Raw genomic sequence first — 26,697 nt, forward strand, 5'->3', positions numbered from 1 at the left:
GAGCACCCGCCGGCCCAGAGGAAATGTCTGAATGGCCGCCGCGGTCTTTTGACCGCGGTGCGGTCATTCAGCGGCGGTACCTTGGCGGACGGCCTCCGCCATCCGCCAAGGTCAAAATGACCCCCTAAATCTTTCTAGAAAGGAAGGGCTTTATTTAGTGATATGAGAATACCTATCAGTGAAGGCAAGGAGGTCCCTCTCTAGGGCTTGCCTGATCATTACATGACAAATAATGTTGGGTTAGACATGAATTTGGCTTAAAATATGAAATAGGATCACTACAAACAAAGGGCCCCTGCAGCTCCTCACTCTGGTACTTTCAGTGTTAGAATAGTTGAGAATTTGAGGAGAGTGTTGTATGAAATGAAGCCCCCTCCTAAACAAGCTCAAGTATGAAGCCTTGAATCAATGGGAGCATGCTGCACATGCTAGATAGAAGGAAAAATATCAGAATAATGGCATGAAGACAATTAAAGGTTGGATGGAAGCCAAGGGGGATGCACAATAGCAGGTATGGAGGAATGATATGATTGAGGGAGTTAGGATGTACCCTGTCATAACTAGTGGAAGAACAGAGAGAAGGAAAGCATGAGAGGGGATGACACTGAAGTGAAGAATGATGAAGGAAGCAATAGTGACTCTAGTGAAGCCTTTATGTATAATTGATGGGCCACTCGAACATACCCACTTAACGTAGTTCAACCAGCTGGGGTAATGAATTATCTATAGGACTCCCAACATTCATACATCTATAAGTGCACCTGTTGATCAAGGCCTTCTTGATGTGGGAGAGTCTGGTACTCATCTACCTCCAGAGTTGACACCTGCTTTGCTCCCAAATCCACAGTTAGTACCTATTCCATTCCAGGCAATACAGAAAATGACACAGATTCCAATTCCAGCTCCTTAACAAATGCCACAGATTCACTTACCAACAGTGTCTCCGAATAATGCTACTGTTGTTGCAAAACCTATCAAGCCTATAATTACCATGATCACTGTTGTGTCTGGGATCTATGCCTTTGCAGAAAAGGGAGCAAGACTCTGAACAGGTTGACTCACATTGTGAGTGTGCCAACTGTAGACATTGATTGCCCTGACTCAGGGTCATCACAGACTGACACCACTTCAAGAACACTAGGTATGGTAAGGGTGAAGGTAGAGTTGGAGAAAATCATTAAAGGAACTCTCAAGTTTGGGTTAATAGATTGGTATAATGAAGAAGAACTTTTGTTTCTTTTAAAAGGACCGACCTTTTAAAAAAGTGCAACCATTAAAAAAAATCTAGATTGGTCATGACTGAAGACCCACTCATAGATATGTAAATATATGTGTTAAAACTGAAATTGAGGGTACTAGTCCGTAACATTCACATGTAGACCAGTACACAGATAAAGAAAGATGAACTCAGTAAATCAAGAAAAAAAAGGGTGACAAAAAAAGGACAGAGGGGGCTGACAGTTGGAGCAATTCTTAGGTCAAGGCTTACCCACTGAACGGGCTGCATGGAGGAACCTATGCACATGTGCCTTGACGTTGTGGTAATATTTTCATATTAACAAATCAATTTCCAAAACGAAGTGAAAACCCTGACCTGTGGTTCTCACAAGTTGACAGATTTGTGAAAATCTCAAAGGTCCTCACAAGATCTAAATACTTTCTTTGACATTGTAGTTCCCAATGATTTATGGGCCAAGTGTGAAATGCTTGTGCATTGGCTGAATGCAGATTTACCAAGGGATGAGCAACCAATTGTGCAATCTACTAAGGTAACGGAGAAGTATAATTAGGTGATTAACTCTTTGAAGATGAAGGTTCCCACTTCTGACAAGTGTGCCTCTTGGCAAGCCAAACCTACCTTGACTGTGTGTTGCAGGTCAGCAAAGCATGTGCAGCCTTAACAAACATTTTTTGGGGGGAAGGAAATCTTCCTAATGTTCTAGTTCATTCATGGAACGAGACCACGTAAGTAGTTCACCTGAAAAATCCCCTTTATTTATTATAAATATCCACTCTGTATCAAATTATCAAAGTTGTCTCAAAAGCTGAAATTTCTTCTGAAAGGAAATATGATTTGGAACTTAATTTGCCACTAAGCACCCTTTTGCTGGAGGTACTAATAATGCATGGAACTCACTACTTCAACTAAAGAACCCACCTTTTCCACCTTTTGTTAAGGTAATACTCATCCCTTCCTAAAACCTACCTCTGATCATCCAACCTTACATTCTAACCCATGATGTTCTCCATAAGTTGCAAGCACAAACAGTGCTTTGGATGGTCATCTTATTGTTCAAAATGTTCTTCAGCTATATGTAATGTAATTAAATGATCTATCTGTAAGGCACCCAAGTAATGGTTTGTTGCAGAAGCAGTAGATACAATGTGTAGTGTTTTGCAAGTTTTATGACAAAATTGTATTGGCTCCGAACAGACTCCGCAGCCATGTGACATAATTGCTACAGTGGAATGTAATGAAAGATTGGTTTAATGTTGGAGTTCAATTATACTGTATACACAGAAGAATAAAGACGTGTAATTTACAGCTCTGTGTGTGGCATAGTAATTGGCGAGTACCTAGGCTGGGGAAGACACTACAACTGGCGGCGAATAGGGGATAAGTAACCCAAAGAAAGATCATGCTCCCCTTGCAAATTTGCCATTGCCCAAGCCAACTTCTCATGCATGCCACATGTGTTGCTGTCGAAGTACAGAATCGATGCTCCACACATATGAAGTCAAAGCACAACTCCAGCCAATGTAAAGCATTTGAAGATAAGGAAAGCTTTACTGAGAAGTATATGCATCATTGGTGAAAAAATTCTGAACAAGGCCATACAAAAAGGAACTGAGCTGCCATGCAAGATAAAATTATACATTATATGGGGTGTTAACAGTGAAGGCGGGTTCAACCAGGTTTACAAAGTGTGGTAAAAGATAATCATAACATGCATAATAACTCTGTGAACAGAAGCGCAGCAAAGGTCAACAAGGTGCGAAAAGAAAGAGTGAAAACAAGATCTATCAAGTACATAGAAGCGTTGTCTGCTACCATGAGCCAATTAAATGAACCAATTAAACAGAGTCCTCATACTGCTGCAGAGGGTGGCTCCAAGAGAAGAGCCTGCGGTTGTGTTTGTGGAGCTGGCCATACCTGCTGGGGCGAGAATTTCAGCAGAAGTCTATTCTGCCAAGGGAGCCAATCAAGTATGATCATGAGGCTGTCTCATCGCAGTGCCATGGTAGGGCATGAATTGAACAGATCCAGAATTCTGGCAAGGAGAGCCAGAGAGAACTCCGGTCATACTATCAGCTAATCTGATGAACAGTTACAATGTTGTTGCCTTCCTGAAATCACCACTTTTCATTACTGCCAAAAGCAAAATATTGGCGATAGATGGACTGTTTGGATAGAGACATTTGAGGATTTTATTGACACACTTGAAATGACTTATAACAGAAAGATTATCAAGTATCTCAAAAATCTTGCTGGTGATTGTGTAAAATAAGTCATAAAGAAAATGCTGAGAACTGACGAAAAAGTCACATACCTTCAGAATAAGGAAGCGTTGAATCTCAAATTCAATCTAGTGCCAAAAATTGATTATGAAAGATACATTGTCAGTCAAGAACATCAGAGAGTTGGTGAAGCTATTGATGGGTTTGTAAACAGATGCACTCATCAAACACTGTAAGTTCAATTAACTTAATGACAAAGAACTGTTGTCCCAACCTTACCGGCTCACTAGCAGCACCTCACCAGAAACACAATAGTAAAGGGTGATTTGTGGCAGCCTTTACGCATGGACTTCAGAATAAGACATCACAGGGAGTGTCGTGGTTGAACGGAGAATACCCCTTTCTCACAGATATATCATGTCTCATACAAACACAGTCAATGACAAAGATGCAGTAAAGTTTCAATAGTTTTTATTTAACATAACTGCAATTTGCGATAAGTTGCATGGGCTGCACTGATTAGGATAATGAATAATGCAAGAAACAGTGTGAGAAACTAGGGCTGATTGCAGAGGCCCCATAACTTTTTGCCCCCATTTTCCACTTTATGCTGGTGTTTTCCTGACTCTGATGGTGCCCTGGGTACTGCTAACCAGTCCCAGGGCCTGTGCTCTGTGTAAAATGGATATGCAAATTAGGCTAATTATAATTGGCTAAGTTAACCTACCTATAAGTCCCTAGTATATGGTAGGGCATGTAGGTTTAGGGACCACAGCATAGGTGGTGCACACCTAGGTGCATTGCTGAGGTGCCCAGTGTCATTTTAAAAGCAAGCCTGCCTTGCTGGCTGCTTTTAAATTAAAGTTATATGCAAATTCGACTTTGGAATTAAAGGTACTTCCAAAGTCTTAAACTACCTTATTTTTACATATAAGTCACCCCTAAGGTGTGCCCTATGTGCCCCTAGGGCTGGGTGCCATGTAACTATAAGCAGGGACTTTATAAAAATAGATTTATAAGCCCTGGTGAGGTAAAAACAGCCAAATTCGTTTTTCCCTCATTGAAGTAAATGGCCTTCATAGGCTAGAATGGGCAGACTTTATTTTAAATTTTAAAGTCTCCTTAAATGTTACATACCAAGAATTTGGTATCAAATTGATTGTTGTAATAAATCCCACAACTTCCAGTTGTTGGATTTAATATAACTTGTCCAGGTAAAAAGTTTAGACTTTACCTAAAAAGTTGCCAAATTCAGCTCTGCATTGTTTTTGCTGCTGTGCTCTGATTGGCCAGCCTGCAGCAGCTTCTGCCAGGCTGCCTTGATGAGGTGTGAAGTGGCCAGACTTCACACAAAGGAATGTGCTTGGGGGAGAGAATCTCCCCTCAGCAGATGGTGAGGCAGGAAGGGGGAGGGCTGCCAAACTGGTCTTCAAAGGCAGAGAAGGACATTTGCAGCACCCAGCAACACCCCCACATCCTGCAACCCCAGACAGCTAGGTGCCCCCTTGATTAGATTAGGAGAGAGCAGGAGAGGGGTGTGTTTATGATTTTTAGCCACACCAGTGGGTGGGCTCAGCCAGATGTAACCTCCAAAAATCAGATTCAGCCATGTTGGATTTTTGGAGACTGTTGCCTTTTGGGATGGATTTTTGCCACACTTCCCAGGAAGTGGTCATCACAGGGGGACGACCCTGTACCTGATTGGAGGACCAGGACCCCCCTGCTTTTCACCCAGGAGCAAGGATAAAACTGGCAGACCTGCACCCACGCCTCAGATCCCCTCCAGAATTCAACAAGAAAGGAACTAAGGAAGAAGAAGGACTGCCCTGCTGGACCCCTGGCCTGCACCTGGAACCTGCACTCAGAAGGACTGCACCAGCTGCACACTTGGGCTTCACCACAAGAAGGACTTTGCCTGGCTTCAACTGGTTCAAGGAGGGACTCCCTGTTTGCTACAGGTGAAAAATTGCTAAACCAGAGTCCCCTGCACCAACTCCTGAAGAAAGCGACCAGCTGACCACTGTCCAGTGGCCAAAAAGGAGTTTGCGCCAGGTGCATTCTGGGAGTTGAAGTCCGCACCCCCAAGGACCATCACAGAACTTCTGGACCCTTGGGGTGAGCTGTGGACCCCAAAAGAACCTTAAAAGAACATCTGGGTGAAGCCCCAGAAGTTTGGAAAAGATTGGAGAATTTTTGAAAAAAAGCTCCATAAAGTGACCGACCCGACGCGGAAATTCTAGCCGGCTTGCCTCAACCGCGACCCGGCCTGACTTCGTGGTTCGTCCCGGTAAAGAAAAACATCCAAAAAAGAGACTAAGTCCGAACGTAAAAAGTTGACCGGGACCTCCCAGCCATCGAATCCGAGAAGGGCTCCACGGACGTCGGATCAAGATCCAGGTTTACCCCGGTCGAAGGATTTTCATCTCGAAAAAACGACTAAGTCCGAAGGTAAAAATCACCACCGAGGAAACCGACTTCGCGTATCCGGACAAGGGCTCCAGGAGGTCGGATTCAACTGGCAGGTTCGTCCCGGGGAAGAAAAACATCAAAAAAGAGACTAAGTCAGAAGGTAACTTTTTAACCGAGGCCTCCCGCGACTTGTAGCCGAGCAGGGCTCCATCGCGGTCGGCCTGAAAGTTTGACTTTGCCCCGGTCCTGGTGCAACGAGATGACCCGATTGGCGCTTTTTGTTTCTAAGCGCTAGAAAATAATAATACTTTAAAAATTCATATCTCCGGTTCCCCTGAACCGATTTTAATCGTTTTTGTGTCATGTTAAAGATAAAAATATAAGCTATTTTTATAAATTGGTTTTGGATTTTTAAACTGTTTCCTGTGTTTTATTTAATTACTGTTTTGTGATATTTGAATGCTTTACACTTTGTCTCCTAAGTTAAGCCTTGACGCTCGATGCCAAGCTACCAAGGGTAGAGCTGGGATTAATTTACTGAGACCTAACTGTACCTATGTGGAGGTTAGTGGCTTGTTGCTAGGTGTAGGTACCTACCTGCCCTACCAATAACCCATTTTCCAACAAACAGAATTGTGAAGACGAGAGTCATTATTACAAAGACCCCGACCATCTTGCAATGCATAGAAAAGACATACAAGATGTACTATGCCCTAATACTCTAATGTGAAAGGCCTAACCTCCTACCTAAAGGAGAGCTGGGTTTGTTAAACCTAATCTGCCAATACCATGTCCATGAGAGGAGCCCCCAACCCTTGTTACCTTGGAATGAGGTCTCTATCTCAGACTCCGCAGGGAAACGAAGACTGGGTCAGCGTCAAGACGATGTGCAGCATCGATATCAGCGATGGTGGCGATGCCCTTTGGTAAGAATCCCTCTGATTATCTGTCTAAAGTGCGATATATTTATACAGATTTACAAGGACCCCTGACGTAGGTGTGTTCCCAAACAATAGATAACAGACATGTTTGGGACAGCAATTAATATAAACAATCCCTTGAAAGTATAGAGAGGGAAAATCCCTAAATGTGAACACCTACTGTTTGTCTTTGTTGCTTGATCTTGACGCCTTAGCATGGTGACACTGATAATGTAACTCATAACAATGGCCTAACTATAAACAAGGCAGCCATCTTAGAAGAATTAGAAGAATTGAATAATTAAATGGGCTAGGACAGAGCAAGCTAAGTAGGTTAAAAGTCACGAGGTGACGGGGGAACGAGTCTGCAAGCTAAAGGCTAAGCTAACTCCTGTTATCCCATTAAAAACGAACTAGGATTCACTACACTATGGCCCATATGAATGAATCAATTTAGAATTTTGTAACGGACCGAATTGCTATTTCAGGCCATTAAGAAAGGCAAAATTGTCGTTCAGTATGTACAAAAGGTATTTGCAGTGACCGCCTTAATCCAGCCTGCTACAGGCCAATCTCCCTGCTGGACACAACAGCTAAATTAGCGGGGAGAATAATCCTGAATAGGCTGCAATCATGGGTGGAAGAAAAGAACGTTTTATCCCCGGTCCAGTATGGATTTCGGAAAGGAATCGGAACAGTGGAGCAAAGCTTACATTTAAGCCTCATCATTGGAAAGTATACTAAGATCAGAGCAGGCAATCTGTACCTGGCCTTTATTGACTTATCATCGGCTTTCGACTGTGTAATTCATGATAAATTATGGGATATTTTAAATAGCATGATGGTAGAAGCGGCCTTAATTCAATTTATACGTCAAATGTACACAGGGTGCAGAGCAAGAGTGAGGTATGGGTTAAAAGGGGAATGTACTCGCCCCTTTGGTCTATACAGAGGAGTGCGCCAAGGCTGCGTTCTCGCCCCGTTCCTGTTTTCAATGTATATAAATAATTTAGATAAAGAATTGGCTACTAAGTGTAAAGATTTACCCCAAATAGACAACCGAGCCGTTCCGGCATTACTTTATGCAGACGACGCAGTATTAATGGCCAGGACCCCAATAGCTCTCCAAAAACTCTTAACAACCTGCATCACATATATGTCACAGCTGATTCTTACTGTTAATCGCTCCAAAGCCTTTATTATGAATTGTGGAGGGAAGCGCGGCAAGACTTATAACACTACTATTGCGGAAAGGAAGGTTGAAATTGCACAAACCTTTTCTTATTTGGGCATAATGTTCGATAAGCAGGGTTCTTGGGCCAACTGTAGGAAGACAAAGAGAGTGCACTGATCAAAACAACGAAGGCATTAAGGCTTTTTTCCAAAAGGCTCGGGGGGATTACACCGCCAAACATGATAAAGATTTATAAAGCCAAGTGCATTCCGGCTGTCATGTATGGGGCAGGAATTTGGGGATATACAAACTGTGACTTGGTACAGACAGTGGAAAACGATTTTCTAAGACATTTGCTGAGGGTTCCAAATGGCAATTCAACGTACGTCATTCATTCGGAACTGGGGGTCCCCTTTATTGTAGACTTGATAAAGATCCAGCCACTATTATTATGGCATAAAATTTGGACCTCGGAACATACCGGTTTAAATAAGGCCATTCTGACCGATTGCATGGAGTCATTATATACACCGAGGGTACCATGGTTAAAATACATTATGACCTTTTTTGAAAAAATGGGCAATAAAGCCTACTACACAAACCCAGCCTCGCTGGGGAAAATATCTAGGTAGGACCTGAGTGTCCTGGCATTAAAGCATCTAGAAGATATACGCTGGGGGGCTGAATAAAAAAAAAACACCGTCATTCACAACCAATTAATTTTGACGGTTGAGGGCATGCAGCCGTATCTGGCAAATGTGGTACACCTTCGTCATCGTTACGTTCTTACCAGATTCAGGCTAGATACGTTTCATCCCCTAGTTTCATTCCCGACCATGAACGATTGGTCGACCACACTAAAGGCATGCCCCTGTGATGCAAAAGCACCCCAATCCACAATTCATGTGGATTTATTCTGTAAATTTTATGCCTACCAGAGGAAGCGCCTAGTAGTCCCACCTTTAAGGTCATTCAACCTCCCCCAGTGTCGTACAGCTTACGTCTGCCTTCAGTCACTATCCTCTTTAGAGTCGTGTGGAACTCTGGCTAACTTTTTATGCTCTGTACTAAAGATAAGGAAATCTATGGGGGTGGTGATGTAATTGTAATTTATTGTGATAGGGATTTTATCGATACACTAGATAGTTTGTCGTTGTGTGTTCTCATTTTTTACTATTTTACTTATTTAATTTTATATATTGAAATGTATTATAATTGGATATTTTTATGACTTTTATGACTTGTTGAAAGTCGAATAAAGTTTGTATATATATATATATGTATATATATATATATATATTTGCAGTGTCACAAAATTTTGGGAACTGCAAATAGGAAATAGCTAATAGTGATTTCCTAATTGCGACTAATCGGCAAAATGGGCAATTATGAAATGTAATTACCAGTGCTCCTAAACTGGTAGTAACCAGGTACAAACTATACAAAGGCACCCAAAATGCATCAGGCTCTTTCCCAATGGCAGCTTTGTACATTCTGGCAAGGAGAATGAGTATTTTTGCAAAGGCAGCAAAGGAGGAGGAGACAGGAGAGGATATTTAGGGTGAAGGTCACACTCTTTGACCAAACAGAGGAGAATATTGAGATGTACAAGTTCAGTAGTCAGGTGGTACTTGATTTAATTGCTGAGTCACAACCTCAGTTACAGACCCCAACCCTCAGAAGCAACTCAATCCCAACACATGTGCAGGTATTGTATTGCTTATGCCTCCTAGCTTTGTACTCTTACTCGGGGGTCATGGCAGTGGCGGGGGGGCAGGTCCCCAAAGTGCATTGTCCAGGTTTTCCCCCAGGTTCTTGGACATTATGGTGAGCAAAATCAACCAACATATTTAATACCCCAGTACCCCCAGTCATTGCAACAAACCAAACTGATGTTCTACAGGGTAGCACAGTTCCCCAATGTAATTCGCTGTGTTGATGGCACAGATATTTCCATATGCCCCCTGGCAGCAACTGAATACATATAGAGGAAAAGGAAAAGGTCACACGCACTCAATGTGCAGGTAGCATGTGATGCCTCCTGCATCTTAAGGGACCTTGTAGCCAATATCCAGGCAGCACCCACGGATCATTCATGTTCCACCACAGTGGAATACATAACTGACTTACGCAGGGTGAATTTGGCAATGGTTTTCTACTTGGTAATAGAATTGCTAACTCAATCAATACAGTAGCCAGGATGGTATGTGAGCTAACGGTTTTGCTGCTCCTGCTCTTAAGGTGACAGTGTATCTGCGTTGCTCATATCGTACCTGACTCTGAGGACAGGAAGTGAGAGGCAGTACAACAGGGCACACAGGACAATGCGTTCAATCATTGAGAGGAACTTTGCCATCCTAAAGTCCTGCTTCTACTACCTTCACAAGACTTACGGGGCACTACTGTACAGACTGGATCCATGCTGCGAAATAATCACCCTTGTGCCATACTGAACAATTTTGCTATAAAGAAGGGTCTGCATGACATCCCATAGAGCCTGAGTTTGACTCTGATGATGACTTACCACCATTACAGGAGAAGCAGGAGCGTACAAGTGCAGCAGAGGGACATGCACGATGCACGGAAATAATCAACAACTATTTCTGAGGTAAGGTATTACATAACATCATAGAAATGAAACATCACACAAGAGGTAGTGCTTAGTGCACAACTGAGTGACTGCCTTTTATTCAGGTGACTACCACATCATAGCAAGCAAGGATCAGCTGCATCCTTGTGGATGAAACATTGTAAACAAAAGATGAACCAAGTAAATGAGGTACTGGATGGACAAAGGCAACTCATCCCACTGATTTACTTGGGAGTCACTTCTTGGGTCCCATTGTGTTGGGTGCTTTCTCTGCAGCACTGGGTTGTGGGACTGAATCTGAATTAATTTTAGAGAGATTGCAGTTTGAATGCATGGTTGAGCATGCCTTCTGGAGAGACAAGCCTCTTAGTCTTGAGCACTCCTTGCTCTCAAGTGATGGGAGGATGTTGGGGATGCACAGCTTGTGGGTCTGGAAGTTATCCAAAGCAGTTGTGACCTGCACCATCCCACGAACAACGTACTGGCAGCAGTGTGCCATGCCCACCTGTATGTTTACTGTCTGCCTTGACCTAATGAAGGTGTGAAATTGGGTTACTGCCTCTGCCACTGACGCTGCACACGATGCTTCCGCTCCATCACTGCTAGCCAGCATTCCTGCCCCTTTTCCATGTTATGAATGGACTTTGCCATGCATAGCAGATGCCTACTCAGTGCACCTATTTTTTTTAGTTTGCAGGGCCCTGGAGAAATCTTTATTTTTTTAAAGAAAAGGGCGGGGCAGTTTACAGACACCCTGACTCCTTAGAAACTAGGTCCTAACAATAATCACCTAGTAGCGGTCACTAACAGAGTTGTTCCCAATAATCTGATGCCACAGGTGCTGATCACAGATTCGCATGGAGCCCCAGGTACATTTTGAAACAGAGGAAGCACAGACGTTGCACATTGTCAGGGAGCTAAGGCATCCCTGAGGCCTGTGCGGCAACAGTCCCTTACAGTGTCAGGGGGAGATGAGGTGTTGGTTCTGCACTGTGAGGCAGTGGAGATAAGGCATTGGTTCCGTCTGGTTGCAGGGGGAGCTGGTGAGACATTGGAGGCAATGCATCAGTCCCTTGTGACAGGGCTGGGTCGATGGATCCAGTCGGTCAAAATGTGATGTGTCGACTTCACGTGACATCAGGGGTGTTGAGGTAAGATCGAACGTGCGTTACAGGCCACGGTAGGGGCGGCAAGTAGTTTTAAATGCCAAGTCAAAGTGGCAGTGAAACTGCACACATACCTTGCAATGGCAGGACTGAGACATGGTTAAGGGGCAACTTACGTGGGTGGCACAATCAGTGCTGTTAACCCACTAGTAGCATTAAATTTACAAGCCCCGGGCACATGTAGTGCACTTTAGGGACTTACAAGTAAATTAATATGCCAATGGGATATAAGCCAATGTTACCATGTTTTAGGGAGAAAGCACATGCACTTTACAGGTCCCGCTGCAGAAAGCAGCAGCCAGGCTTCTCACTAATCTGCCCAGACATTTGTCTGCGAAGCCGGCTTTTTCGATACTTCACTGGCTCCCTATCAAGCAGCGCATTCATTTCAAAGCCCTGTGCATTGTTCACAGGGCTCTCCATGATAAGGGTCAGATATTCTTTAGAAAACGGATCCTTATCTAAGCCCCCTCCAGAAGTCTGAGATCATCCTCCTTCCAACATGTTAATATCTTTCGGTTCAAGAAAGCCTGGGGAGGCAACTCTTTTTCCATCAAGGCTGCCCACCTTTGGAATGCTCTTCCCTCTGAGCTCCGCCATGAACCCTCAGAGCGGTTTTTCAGGAAGAAACTAAAAACTATTCTTTTTTGTAGCTAATTTCTCTGGACCTTCCTTGTTTCTGGTAGGAGTCATGGTATGTTAGCTCTGGGATGCCTTAGGGTAACTACACGCTTTATAAATCCATAAAACTAAACTAAACTAAACGGTCATTGAGTGCAGCGATGTCCACAGAACAGGAGCAGGATGAGACGTCAGTGCTGGCATCACTGAAGTCATTCTTGGTGTCGCTGAAAATTAGCTACAAAATAGTAGATTAAGGGCCAGATGTAGCAAAGGTTTTTCCCCATTCTGTGTCTATGGGAAAAAGTGTTTGTACATATGGCCCTAAGTCTTTGCTGTTCCTGAGACTTTAAAACAGGAGGCAAGCTCAATCCAAGTCCTTTTCGAGCACCTTTGGGAAAGGCAGAGTCCTTCCAGCAAAGTCAGCGGCCAGCAGGGCAGCACAGCAACAAAAGGGCAGCAGTCCTTCTCAGCAAAGCAGTCCAGATGAGTCCTTTGGGCAGCGAGGCAGTTCCTTTGACAGAGTTCTGGTGTAGATCCAGAAGTGTCTAATTTGGTGGGTTCGGAGACCCAGCATCTCTACCCAAAAATGCCTTTGAAGTGGGGGAAACTTCAAACAGTGGTTTTGAAGTGCACAAGTTCCCCTTTCAGCGCAGTCTTGTCTGCCAGGATCCCTGTGGGTGGTTATCAGTCCTTTGAAATGAAAGTTTGAGCCCCTCCACTCTTCCTGTCCAGGAAGACCCTTTAAGTATGCAGATGAATGCAGATGTGACTGAGTGACCTGTGTTGTGTGGGTGAATGCACAAGGGGAGCTGTCAACCAGCACAAACCAGATGTGGATTGCAGACACGCTGAAAGGCACAGATGGCAGTAAGAGCAGAGAAATCCCCGCTTTCTAAAAGTGCCACCTCTAAAATAATAACATTAAATCCAACTTCATCAGTAAGCAGGATTTTCTATTACCATTCTGGCAACACTAAACATGACAGGGCTATTCCTTCCAGATCAGAATCTGCCACTCAAAAGTATGTGATTGCGGTTCTAAGGTTAGTCTATGAGAGGAGCAGGCATAACAGTAGTGTAAAACTAATTTATGGGTTTTTCACTACCAGGACATGTAAAACACATTTGTACATGTCCTGCCTTTTACCTACATGGCATCCTGCCCTATGGGACACTTAGGGCCTACCTTAGGGGTGACTTAAATATAAACAAAGGGGAGTTTAAGGCTTGGCAAGTAGTTTTAAATGCCAAGTCGAACTGGCAGTGAAACTGCACACAGGCCTTGAAATGGCAGGACTGTGACATGGTTAAGGGGCAACTTACGTGGGTGGCACAATCAGTGCTGTTAACCCACTGGTAGCATTAAATTTACAGGCCTCGGGCACATGTAGTGCACTTTAGGGACTTACAAGTAAATTAAATATGCCAATGGGATATGAGCCAATGTTACCATGTTTTAGGGAGAGAGCACATGTACTTTACAGGTCCCCTGTCAAATCCCAAAGTGTTTGCTGTCACAAAATAGCTGTATCCTGGGGTAGGCACACCCCTGGACATAGCAGGAGCTGGCCCTTAGGGGTGGCAGTCCCCAGGGCCAGCTGTGGCTCCATGAGGGGGGGCCCCCTTCCAATGTTTACATAGCCCCAAGGAGGTGGTGGTCCCTGGGGCGTGGGTGGTCCCAAAGTGACCCCCTTTTGTTTTGTAAATATTTGCCCCAGGTTGTGGTGGTCCATGGGGCAGGGAGGGAGAACGTGGCCCCCCAGAAAATATAGTGATGCACCATGGGGAGGTGGTCCCTGGGGTAGCGGGGGAGCGCGTGCCTACTCTCCAAATAATGCATTGCCCTGGAGGGTGGTGGTCCCTGGAGCAGCTCGGGCCACAGGGCCCCCACTTTAACTAAGGGATTGCCCTGGGGAGGTGGTGGTTCCCAAGGCACGAGGGCACACGGCCTCGCTCCAACTACATTGTTGCCCTGGGAAGTGTGGTCCCTCCCCAATATTACATTAAAGCCTTGGGGAGGTGGTGGTCCCCAGGGCAGCATATGCCCCCGGCATCCAAGAAATCAGCCCTGGGGAGGTGGAGGTCCTCAGGAATCAGGAGGGGGCCAGAAGCCCCTCTGCTTTTTGTTTAAAACAAAAGCCCCAGGGACTTGGCCCACCCGGGGGCATTACACTTACAAAGCGCTGGAGGTCGAGCTTCATTTAAAAATTTTTTTTAGGTGGGATTCACGAATCCACCCCGGCTCCACTCGTAAAATAAAAAAACTGTTTTTTAGCCCAGGGAGGGGGCTCCCTTTGGGACCCCACCCCCGGAGCTAAGGGGTCAGGGTGTTCATACCCTGGCCCCTTTTTTTTTTATTTATTTTTTTATTTTGGGACTCTGCATCAGCCGACTCCCAAGATGGCTGACAACACTTCAACAGTTTCTGTTGCTGAAGTGTTTCCAGCCAATCAGATCTCAGAACAAGATCATTAAGGGTCGCAAATCCTTCACGTCCCCAGATATACAAATTTGTTTCTCCCTTAATTTCTCAAAAACTACTGAACGGAATTACACCAAAACAAAGAAAAGACGCTTTTTCAGGACCAGGACCTACCTTCCTGCCAAATTTGGTGTAATTCCATCCAGTAGTTTTTGCGCTATCGCTGTTCAAATTTCCTATGGAAAAATGAATAGGGAAAACATGTTTTGGGACCCCCTTTTTGTCTTGGCCCCCGCTGGACGGATCACCCTGAAACTTTCTAGGGAGCAGCTGGCTGTACTGGCATATTTTGTTTGGAAAGTTTTGTGAAGATTCGTCAAGCGATGCCAAAGATATAGGCAGGTAAAAAAACACTTTTTTCTACCTATAACCACCTAGTGCTGACTGCCACTAGGTAACATTTTTATATATATATATATATATATATATATATATATATATACACATACATACAGGATTTTGTAAAAAAAAAAAAAATTCTGTAGTGTCTTCCAAGTTTTATGACAGAATCCTTTTGGCTCCAAAAAAACAGATTCAGTGCAACCTAATGGCTAGAGTAAAATGTAATGAAAGCTTGTTTTAGAATGTTGGAGTTCATAGGTCCACGTAGTAAAATAAATACGTATAATTTACAGCTCAGTGTGTGCTGTAGTCTTTTGCAGGTACTTAGGCTGGGAAGGATGTTTTTTAAAACCAAGAGCAAAGTTATTTTAGGTGTCTCCATCTAAAATTGTTTGTCTACTGGGATAATATTTCCCCCGATTTTTTCCCACTAGTTCCCCTTTTGCCTCTTTGAAAATAGTGGCATGTATGAAAACAGTAAAAAACAAATACATAAATAGATTGTTTTCATTTATGCTCATGAAAACATTTGTTGGATGCAGAGGCCAAGATTTATGGTAGGTTAGCACCATTCCAACTTCACATTAGCGTCATTTTTTTTACATTAATGTTGCGTTGGTAGGGCAAAAATGCCATGCCATATTTACAAAATGGAGCAATGCCACTTTGCAACCCCTTGTGCCACTAGGTGCAGTGGCACTTTTCATAAATCTGGGTCATAGTATTTAAAATTTTGTTGGTGACACCATTTGTACGGTCACTAAGCATCAGAATAGTGCTACCTGTCTCTTCCATGGCCAAAGCCAGCCCCTCACAGCTTTGTTGTCCGAGCAAAATTAGAACGCTTGTCTTTATTGCTGTTCACTATGCTTTCGAAAGGTACATTGCAAAATGACACAAGCAACAGATGCAATGTGCTCCAGTTTTTCTGTGGGCAGGAGCTAGGAAAACATATTTGTATTACTGATTTAGTACTGTATTTTGTTTTTGGAACTTTCAAGACAACTATCTCACTTCTCTGTATGGGTAATTAAGGAAGCTGTCCCTTTACACTTCACCAAAAAAGTCACAACAAATCATTCTTTTTCCACTGTCTAACTTCAACAAATTGCAAAGTCTGCTATTACTTTCACACAACTGTAAATAATCAAGGAAATTGGCATAAACCATGGATTAGAATAAACTGCAACCACATGACGCCTAAATCTCCCAAATATAATTAAAAAACAAATGTTATTGCAGAATCTACAGCATAGACTGAGTCTGAGGCTTTTCTCAGTGAGGGGTACGATTGAGCATGTGTTGTCATAAAATCCAAAGCTCAAATCAGGGTGCTGCAGCCAATCAGCCAGATAGAATGTGAGAAGTAGGCAACTGTTACATAGCCTGGACTGTTTCGGCATCACCTGCCTCCAATGCCTTAACAAGTGGAGGGACGAGGAGCCACTCATATTTAGCTCACGCTAGTCTTCTTATTGGCTGTAAAAGATGGACTGACCAACAGTGAGTGAAGGTATTATAATGGCTAGACAAGACCTGCCACAGTATTAAACTTTCTGTCTGATTTTCTCCTCCCCCAGAAATTATGCCAACCCTCTTTTGGTGACTAGCATGTGCTGAGTGATGCAGATGGTCTGAGTCAGTGAGTAGGGGTTGTTAAATACATGATATGCAATGGCAGTGAGGCAATTGGTAATTCCTCCTGGAAGTCGGAAATCCTCATGTGTTGTGAATTTTATGGCAAGACCGGAGGCTCCTATTATGCAGTAGTCTTTTCTTTATTTTTAATAGCAGCTCCAATCAAGAATAACTACAAATCCCATAAGGCAAACAAAGAACAGCCAATGGGAAAGCAAAAGTAGTTTCCAGAAATGCACCAATCACTGACAATCCCCTGTAATAATACCTATCTTGACTGAGAACAGCCCTCTTTTCTTGTGCGAAACTCAATGAGAAGTAAACAACGGAATAATAGAACAGAAAATACAGAACGCCAAACAGAGCGATAAAATTTCTTGTAGGTGGAACAAAAGTCTCTGGAGGAAGACCGGTAGGTTGTGACAATCCATCCCTTGAAAGTCCTTGAAAGGCAATGCCGTAGAATATACCGTACATGAAGGGTCTCTAGGAAGAGGTCTGCTGTGTTGATGTAGAAGCTAAAAGGGAGGGTAACAAAATCACAGTGTTAGAATTTGTAGCGGCAGGATAATACTCGCCTCCGTGTGTTTAATAAAATTAAGACTTTCCTTCATAAATTACTAGAAAAATCTACATTTTATGGCAAGACCGGAGGCTCCTATTATGCTATTTTAAAGCGTAACAATTACATTTAGAGAGGCAAGTTGAATCGGTTTACAATAAAAAACTTAAAAAACATTATCATTAGACCAGTCAGCTGACCTGAGAATATCCTCCAAACGAGAACCATCCCAAAAAGCTTTGGATGCCATGGCTCCTCTAGCCGAATGTGCACCGAAGGCAGAGGTATCAATACCAGCCAAGGACATAACCCAACGGACCCAGCGAGCCAAGGTAGGAGAGGACACAGAATTGTAAGGTTTTCTGAAGGAAATTAGTAATTGGGTAGAGGAGGATTTTCTGAGACCGGCTGTCTGTTGTTCGTAAACTTTTAAACATTGATCCACTCAAAGTTTTGGGTGATCGGGAAAAAAGGGATAAAAGACTGAAGAGAGGTTAGTTTTTGTAAGTCTCAACACATTAAACATAACTCCAGAGGGAGTAAAAAGGCGAGCTGCAACATCTAGGGCTCTAACATCAGATAAACGTTTGAAAGACACTAAACATAAAAGCATGGCCTGCTTAGCCGACAACTGTTTCAATGATAGCAAAGAATTGTCAGGCCAAGAAATAAACAGTTTTAGCACAGCATTAACATCCCATAAAGTACTGCATTTAGGTTTTGGAGGATTGGAAAATTTTACTCCCTTTGAAAGATGGCAGACTAAAGGGTGTTCTCCAACTGGCTTTCCTTGAAAGTAATAATGAGCAGAAGAAATAGCTGACCTATATAAATTAATAGTACGGAAGGACTTATGGGATTTGTAGTTATTCTTGACTGGAGCTGCTATTAAAAATAAAGAAAAGACTACTGCATAATACTCGCCTCCGTGTCTTTAATAAAATTAAGACTTTCCTTCATAAATTACTAGGAAAATCTACATTTTCATGTGTACTCTCATTGCTCTTCACTTACTGTTTGTATAGTTCATTTCAAAACCGAACCCTGAGAGCTGCTTGCAGAACATGACATGGCATTACTAATAGTCGGTCATTTTTTAAATCTGCAGTGCTTGGACCTTATCTTTAGGCTTTTTTGTCTATTGCCACTCGCTCTTGGGTGTGTCCCTTCTGTGAATGAAAGGGGATGATTTGCAATCAGTGTCCATTTTGAATGTCTTTCAGATTTTCCTAAATAGCACAGGGCCCTATTCACAAATACATTTTGGAGTACTCCCGAACTACTCGTTCATGCCTTTGAGAATTGGCCCTAAAACATCTAAATTGGAAATTCTCAGGAAATGTTCATACACAAGTGGTACCAGTAAAAGGCTGTGTCCGATTTTCTCATTTACTAGTAGGGAGTTCAACACTGTGGGAATGATTCATAAAGCTGTGTTACAGTAAATAAGAGTTATCCTGTAGAACTTCTGCGCATACTAATAAACAATTTTGTAAATGAGTTCTATCCTGAATGTGTGGTTGTTTGGATTTTGAGTGTTTCTTCCATCTTGTTCCAGAGATGATCCCCACTGGTTCTCAATTATCCTCTGCCATTTGTTTTTTTCTGATGATGTGGTATCAAAATATAATTGAAAGAATATCTTCTAGTGTAATTATAATCTGAAAAAAGGATTCTATAATAAACAATGCCCCATTAGAGTTAATAATGGAAACTCTTCATCCAATGGTATGTTATTTTAAACAATTTATTTAGGACACAATATTTTTGCCACATGGTATTTATATTTATGAAATTCTGATACACAATGATGTGTGACACGACTTCTATTATCGTATTTGGTAGATCATCAGACTTTGGTTATGACCAACAGAGGCACCAGGTTCTGGATGGGGTTGTGTCCATATAACCCTACGAGGCCTTTGCTGATACATTTTATTTATTCCACCCTCACCCAATCACATAGCCACCCAGGCATGTATCCATCATCTAAAAGCAAACGTGCATCCACTTACCACACTTTCATACACCCAGCTGTGAAAGTGCAAACTATTGCAACAAAGAGCCCATGCACAGACGTATTGGCTTTAACAAAACTTGTAGTATTGTGGGCAACGTTCCTTTATGGAACAGATGTCACAATACTGCAAGGGCATGGAGAGACAGCTATTGTTAATATTGTGGTAAGGACATTCTGTACAATGCGAAGATTGATCTGATACTCCTCAACTTGAACTCAATTTATTATATGTGATTTTGTGTTCCCAACATTTTCGTTATTAGCTATTCTCTCAAATGATCTATATTCTTTATATGTCATAATGAAGGCTATAATTTATTGACAGGGTGTCTGAAAACATGTTGTTGTCATATTTTACTATTAAAATGCTCACTATCTGTTTGATATAGCAAATTCTGTCTCAAGCAGCTAAGTTACATATTTTGTGTGTAAGTGGCAATCGCACAAGAAGTATGTAAGTTAAGTGACTGTGTTACTGGCAGATGATTGATATAGGAAGTACCTTCAGTCTGCTTCACTTTTAAGATTGAGCATTGTGGTTTTATGTGGAGTGATTTTATGAGTACATTTATTAATACCTGTTTTTGAGTTTCAAGTGGTTCAATGGGGTTGCAATTTTGATGGTATTAGGAAAAAAGTGGGATCTAGCCTAAATATTTCACCATATTAAAATGACACACAATAGCAGATTTTACTGTTTGAAAATGTATGATATACAGTGGGAAAATTAAGAATTAGGTGTCACTGAGGCTCATCGGAATTGCCCCTAATTGTTAATAGAATATTAGCTATAACCTGGGATACAGCTGTAGTTGATTATTTTAACGTTCTACCCTGGTTTTCCCTCCTATTTGGTCTCCCTTCTCTTACTCACTCTTCGTACATCTGGTTGGACTTGGATGGATTATTTAATGACTGAATAATTCTCAGTTGCCTCTGTGTTTTACATCTGGATGGATCTAAAAGAGGAATTTGAGACCTAAGTAATTCTGAGGTGTCACTGGGTGATCCTGACAGGGGGTTTAAGGTCTGCATAATATTCAATTGCTTCTGCATCTTATATAGTAGTCCTGAGACATGAAATGGGTCCTGATCAATTCTTAGCTGCCTTAGCAGGTCATATCCTAATGGACTTGACACTGATTTAGGGACTCAGTAAGTATCTATACCCCCTGTTTCAGCCATCAGGGTGGACCTGACATGGGAAATCAAGTCCTGAGCAGGTTTGGGTTGACTCTGTATCACATATCTGGAGAGTCCAAACAGGGACTTTCCTCTGCATCTTACATTTGGGTATAAATATGAGAGAATACTGTGGCCTGAGCCTTTTCAACAACTACCTTGGCGTGTCACATGTACCTTATACGTTTGAATGACACCAGTTATATCTCATGCCTATGTATTTCACAGTTTTATTGACCTGATAGGGAAGTTGAGGCCTGGTCAATTATCGGGTGTATCTGTCTGTGACATTTGAGTGAACTTTATAGGCATTTACTGTTGAGAAATCACAATTTGCGACCGTTTACTGGGCTTTGTACATCTCAAAAGACAATTTATCATTTCTAAACGGCCCAAAATAGCGCTTCTGACCATCAAGAAATGCCACATGGCTTTGTACATCTGGCCCAAGTTCCAGCGATGTGTGGCAATTGGCAATCCCAGAGAATATTGTATTGCCACTCTCAAGATGTTGGTAAATTTCCTCAACTGTGAGGAGCTTGGTAACCCACCCCAGAGGTGTGGCCACGTAAGGGCTACACATCCACTGGAAAACTGGTTTGGTTAAGAGTTTTCCCTCTCAGGCCCTATCTCCAGAAAGTCTGTGTGAACAAAAGGCAGCCTCTCAAGAATATCATGATCATTTGCCCTTCAAAGGTGGCTTCCCCTTTGATGCTCGCCTTTTGGGCTAACACCCCTAGTTGCTTTCCAGAGAGGAGAGGTAACACCTCACTCTTGCGGAAACTAGCTTTCTTTTTAAGCCTGGTAGTCATTCGTATGTTTTCACAGGAGGACAGAAAGCTTTCTGTTGGCGAGGATCCTTGTGAGGCCACTAGACCAGCAGGGTCACAGGGTGGCAACTGTCTAAAAGTTGCCCAACTTTAAAAGTGAGGTTAATTCCTACTTGGCCATCAAGCCACATTTAATGCCATTATTAATGTGATACCTTACTACAACCAGTTAGGTGGTCCCATTCAGAGGTTAGCCAGGCTGGGATGCCAGCTGGTAACGCTGTGTTAGCCCATGGGGCTACTACATTTCTTCAGCAAAACTACAACTTTATGGGTTTTTCTGCAAAGCCACATATAAAATATGGGGTTCATTATTCCCTTGACGGTCCCGGACTGCACCTCCGGCGTTGGTGGAAGTACTGCCAAAAGGCTGGCGGTGCGAACCGCCGTATTATGACCGTGACGCATCCGCCATGGTCATACCGCTGTTACCGCCAAGCTATCGACAGCTGGCAGCCTGGTTGTCGTAATCCCCGGCACTTGGCGTGGGCAGTGCAGGGGCCCCCAGGCACAGCCCCATCACGCATTTCACTGCCCGAATTACGGGCAGTGAAATGCGCAACAGGTGTTGCTGAACCCGCTGCACCTCAACATTGCTGCCGGCTCGATTACGAGCCCGCTTCAATGTTGTTGTGACTTTTCCGCTGGCCCAGCGGAAATGTCCTAATCGGGTGCCAAACATACCGTTAGCACTGGAGGTCTTTTGGCTCCTATGGCATCGGCGGTCTTTTACAAAGACCGCCGATGTCATAATGAGGGCCTATATGTCTTGCTTAATCATTTACAGCTCCCTGCCATGGGGTTCTATTGGCCTTCCTTAGGGGACACATACATATTAATATGAGATTTAGGGACTTTGGGGGTCATTACAACCCTGGCGGTACAGGACCGCCAGGGCTGAAATTAAGGAAGCACTGCCAACAGGCTGGCGGTGCTCCCCTGGTCATTACGACGGTTGCACCGCCGGGGCTGGCGATTTCCCGCCACAATGGCTCCGGCGGTAGTAATCCGCCAGGGCCGCGCTGCCCAGGGGATTACGAATCCCCCTACCGACAGCCTTTTCCTTGTGGTTTGATTTGCCAGGAAAAGGCTGGCGGTACGGGGAGTCGTGGGGCCCCTGGGAGCCCCTGCGCTGCCCATGCCACTGGCATGGGCAGTGCCGGGGCCCCCTGACGGGGCCCCATGTGGCTTTTCACCACCGGCTCCCATGTTGCGGCCCACATCCCCGCTGGGCCGGCGGGGATGTCATAATGGGCCCCGCAGGAGTGCGGCTGCATTGGTGGCCGCCCGGCGGTTACAAGTTGGCGGGCGGCATCATGTTGTAATGACCCCCTTTTCATTAATGGTAATGGCAAAGTCGAATTTGCAGGGTGACTCTGCCTTTCCTGTGTGCAGTGGCAGGCTGGGAGGCATGTCGGTACTTTGTCACACACAGGGCGGTATAATCAGTGCTCCTGCCCTGGGTGCCCTTGGTATCCTGGGTACCATATTTTAGGGTCTTAAAGTAAGTCAGTACTTGCCAAATGGGTATAGCCAATTTGACATATACTTTGTAATGAAACAGGTTTCAGTGAGTAATCACACACCTAACCTATCCTTAGTATGTTAACATAAGCAGCAAGTCCTTCGACATGCAGTACATGAAAGCAACACCAAACCAACATTATAGAAAATAAAGATTTCAAAACGAGCTGGCTGACTGTAAGGAAACAGTCTTTTTGAAGGTTTTCCCTGACATTTTGCCCCCATTTGGAGTACTAGCTGCTGTGTTTTGTGCGCCCAGGGGAGTTCGCAGAGTTCTGCTGAGTGAAACTTCGCGAAGTGCCAAAAAAACACAGCCATGCTACGTGGAGTTCAGCGAGCGGTGGAGTTTGGTAAAGTTGGGCTGTTTGCACTGATTTTCAGTGGTAGGAATTTTTGCCATGCTGTAAAATCACTGCAAACTGCATCACGGGGAGCTCCAGAGGGTGCTAACTTCTTTCTGCAACTCAGCATCCTTACCATGAGTGTCAGCTTTCTCAACCTGTTGCGGCCACCTGCATTCCGAAATCTTGCTTGCCAATTTAGCGATTTCTCTTGCTACCACTCACCAGCTTAATGATGGTGAGCCACCCAAGAGAAAAAACTCTGCCCCTTGTCAGTTCACAAACGTCACCCTCCCGTAGTTTCTTCGACTTTGAGTATGCACTGAGGCCTGTCAACCAGACCTCAGTGGCAATATGATGACCCATTCCAGGAGCTAGATTGTTTCAACTTCATCGGAACTAAGACACAGCTCATATAAAGCTAAAAATACTATCCCTGCAGCAATTGAAGAATTTAAGACACCGGGGCCCATAGTTATACTTTTTAGCGCTGCATTTGCGTACATTTTTTACTCAAAAGCAGAGTAAACTCACAAAATACAATTATATTTTGTAAGTTTGTGCCGCTTTTGCATCAAAAAATGACGCAAATGCGGTGCTAAAAAAGTATAAATATGCGCCCAGGTTCTTACAGAGGAGGACTGTGCTAATACTACTTTACATGACCCTATACCACTGTCTTAAGGCAAATTATGAGTTTACACCAGAATTCTGAATCTTCTTTCATAGGCCAGCAGGTGGTAGGATAGATCGGTCGCGGAGAAAATGGCAGAAAAGCATTTTAAAAACGCTAATCAAAGATTAATATGTGTGTTTTCCTAAAGATAGAAACATAGCAAACAGAGTCCGAGGGTCAGCATCACAATGGGGAATTGCCTCAGTGCAGAGAGCTAGTAGTCTGTATTTTACAGTGTGAGATTAATAAAGTTCATACATATAATTCTGCATTTTGCAAAGTTAAAGCATGGATATTAAACACAATTCAACCAACGAGCAGATTTCCCTTCTCTTTTACCACTTGTTCTATCTAAAGCAAAGAGGGCATGTACTGCTGATGAATATGAGAGATGGCTTGAAAATTTGTGGGGCATACTTATTAGAAAGTGATACAGTGTGGCGTAGCAAGTCACATTTCTGCGTTGCACTGCGTCACTGGCAAAGGGCAGGAATACCATATTTAAGGCATATGGCGCATTGCTGACTTTTTCCCATTTACTGATGCACAATGGACTGCGTAGCACCAATGCAGGCACGCTGCACCACGGTGCAAGGGTGCCTGTGTTTCATTCAGGTTTGTTTTTGTGTAGAAAGGAACAACTTCCAGTACAAAAACAATCCTCAGAGGCATATTCCTCTATCTGTGTCTGCTGCAAAATGCAGCACACATAGAAAGAGGAAATAACGAGGAGAAATAAAGATATTTATCCTCATTATGCCTCTCCTGGTGAGGTGTATCTTTTTGGCTCAATTCCAGGTTTACATGATCTTGTAAACCTGGGAATGCATCAAAAACCATGGGAATTGTGTGGGAATACTCACGCAGCACTCATGGAATGCCTTCCGGGGCAGAGTAAGACAACCCATTGATTTGCGCTATGCTATTCCAGATTTTTAGAGCCGCAAATCTAAGTTAGAGGTTTCTGTCACACTTGTACCACATTGTGTGGTGCTAATGTGATGCAACCCTCTCATAAATATGCCCTTGTGTGTGGTCTCCCTTGCTTGTTAATCTGAAAACTGCCAAGCTTTACTATCTGCTAGATACGTCATAAGCTTTCAATCCTTTTTGGACCGGGAACATATGTATCCAACAAACCTAAAAGTAAAGTCATCAAAACATGGATTATTGTATTTAGGCAAGGTGAGCCTAACTTCATCTGACATTTGGACAATCAGAAACTAGTTCTAGTAAGTAAGACTTGTATCTGAGGATGGAAGTTTGTACCAATGTTTGCTTCCCCTGCCATATCAATAATGAAAAAGCAAGGCTACCAGAACCTTCACAGGGGTAGCTCATTTTATGTCAGATGTCTGAAGAACATGCACTAAATATGTTTATCCTATACTGAAACTTGATCTCAGATGCAACAATATGGCCCCTCCTGAAACTCTGGTTTCTTTAAGATGCCACTGGAAAAAAAAGCAGCAAACTACCTAGGTAGCAAGGATCAAAGAAGCAACTTCCCAAGAGTGTTCAGTAGGTAGTCTTCCCAGTTTATGAAATTTATCAAAAATAAAAGACGTCATACTGTTGGGTGGGGGTTACTCTTCAGGGCTTCAGATATCTTGGGCTTTATGTCTCAGAAGACATGGATAGCTTCTTCAAACACAACCCCTACAAAGTACTAGAAAGATTTTGAGGGGGGTTGAGCATTTGTGTGCTCTGCCACGCTCCTACTAAGGAAGGCTGCCATATTTAAAATTATGCACCTGCCACGGTTCCTATATGCTCTCCAGAATACCCCCTAAAAATCCAGAGCAGTGTATTCCAGAAAATAGAGGTAGAGAATCGAGTACTTCTGTAGAATGGGGGAGTACGATGGATAGCTCTCAGGAAGTTGATGCAAGGAAATTGTAATGGGGGTATAGCTCTCTCTGATATCATTAAATACTAATGGGCAACACTTCTGGCAATAATCAAAGCTTGAGGCCCTCATTATGAACACAGCGGTAAACACCGCACCGCCGCCGCCGGTAAAAACTGCCAACAGACGTGCGGTCCTGACTACCAAATAATGAACCACCTGAAACACAGGCATCCTGAAAACCACTCACCGCCAGCAGAGGAGTGCCAACAACGACGGCAGAGCCTGCCCACAGGCCGACAGAAAGGCCCTACCCGCCCATCAAATCATGAACCACTAGACCCCTGTCAGTTCCGGGGCGTGAACCACCGCCACGCAAAGCCAGGCGGAAACAAACTAAATATAAGGAAACACTCACTGAGGCTCACACAAAACACCCAAGCAGACATGGATAGAGAGTTGCAAATCATGCCAGCCCTGCTCCTTGTCATATAGCTCTACGACCGAGACCGCCGACGAAGACGACAACAGTAAGTACTGCAACCTACTAAACAAGGCAAGGAAGGGCACAGTTACATACCCACCCACTCCACCCACCCTGCAACGCTCCCACAACCCTTCACAGCAGCACAAGCCATACACCCCACAGCAAGAGGTACTTACGATGGGGGTGGGGCTCAGATTTTCGTTCGGAAGGTGGAGGGGGGTTTGGGTTTGGCCTTGGATGGTGGGGGAGTGTGCTTAGACCAGGTGGAGGCAGATGGAACAGGTTCAGCATGGGGCTTCTTCCTCTCTGGGGAAGGGGCACGGGAATGTGAAGGGCAGACAGGGGTGGGCTGTGTCGTGGAAGGAGTGGACAGGGCAAGGAGGTGTGCACGTTTAGGGACGAGACGGGGTTGGCTAGTGGGT

This window comes from Pleurodeles waltl, chromosome 5 (genome assembly GCF_031143425.1).
Source record: "Pleurodeles waltl isolate 20211129_DDA chromosome 5, aPleWal1.hap1.20221129, whole genome shotgun sequence".
Classification (NCBI taxonomy): Eukaryota; Metazoa; Chordata; class Amphibia; order Caudata; family Salamandridae; genus Pleurodeles; species Pleurodeles waltl.